The sequence below is a fragment of the Nanorana parkeri genome, unplaced genomic scaffold (genome assembly GCF_000935625.1).
Source record: "Nanorana parkeri isolate BGI_ZX_2015 unplaced genomic scaffold, ASM93562v1 scaffold4411, whole genome shotgun sequence".
In the NCBI taxonomy this organism is placed as follows: Eukaryota; Metazoa; Chordata; class Amphibia; order Anura; family Dicroglossidae; genus Nanorana; species Nanorana parkeri.
This window is the reverse complement of record NW_017310673.1, coordinates 2,489-3,624: the sequence shown is the minus strand read 5'-3', so window position 1 is coordinate 3,624 and position 1,136 is coordinate 2,489. Positions and strand designations below refer to the sequence as shown.

At 52.0% G+C, this 1,136-nt stretch overlaps 1 protein-coding gene across 1 annotated transcript in view; it reads left to right on the top strand.

Moving 5' to 3' along the window:
* Positions 1–1,136, top strand: part of NRXN3 (neurexin 3) — a 9,099-nt gene that overhangs the window by 6,580 nt on the left and 1,383 nt on the right. The gene's annotated exons all lie outside the window — the stretch shown is intronic.

Below are 1,136 nucleotides of genomic sequence, written 5' to 3'. Positions count from 1 at the left end.
TGAGGGGGGACTGGAGGAAGATGAGGAAAGATAATGAAAGCAGGTCTGTGGGAACACAAAGGTGAAGATAATGATGGCGGATCTGTGGGAAGATGATGAGGGAAGATGATGGGGGGGAGAAGGTCTGTGGGAAAATGAGAAGATTGGGTGTTTGGGAAGATGATGAGGGGGATCTGTGGGAGATGATGAGGGGAATCTGTGGGAGATGAGTAAAGGTGCTGGAGGGGGGTCTGTGCAGAGGAAAGATAAGTGTGTGTCTAAGGAAGGTTTGGGAAAATGATGAGGGTGGATCGGTAGGAAGATGAGGGGAGATGATGAGGGTGGATCGGTAGGAAGATGAGGGGTGATGATGAGGGTGGATCGGTAGGAAGATGAGGGGTGATGATGAGGGTGGATCGGTAGGAAGATGAGGGGTGATGATGAGGGTGGATCTGTAGGCAGATGATGAGGGATTTGTGGGAAAATGAGGGAAGATGATGGAGGTGGCTCTTTGGTAAGATGAGTGCAGTTGATAGGGATTGGGGGAGGGGAGTCTGTGATGAGATGAGGGCGTTGATGGAAGATGATGAGGACGGGTCTGTGGGAACATGATAGGGGCAGATCTTAGGGAAGATGATGAGGGGGGTCTAAGGAGAGATGATGAGGAAAGCCTGTGGTAAGAGGAGGGAAGATACTAAGGGCAGGTATGTGAGAAGGTTAGGAAGGTGATGAGGGTGAGTCTGGGATGATGAGGAGGGGTGTAAGAAAAACTAAGGGCAGATGTGGAGGGCTGGTCTCAGGGTAGATGATGAGTGCGGGGGTAAGGGAAGTTGAGGGAAATTGATGGAGACAGGTCTAAAGAAAGGTGAGGGAAGACGATGAGGAGGAGGGCAGGTCTGTGGGATGATGAGGAGGGCAGGTCTGTGGGAAGATGATGAAGGTAGGTCTGTGGGAAGGTGAGGGGAGATAATGAGGGTGGGTCTGTGGGAAGGTGAGGGAAGATAATGAGGGTGGGTCAGTGGGAAGGTGAGGGGAGATAATGAGGGTGGGTCTGTGGGAAGGTGAGGGGAGATAATGAGGGTGGGTCTGTGGGAAGGTGAGGGGAGATAATGAGGGTGGGTCTGTGGGAAGGCGAGGGAAGTTAATGAGATTGTGTC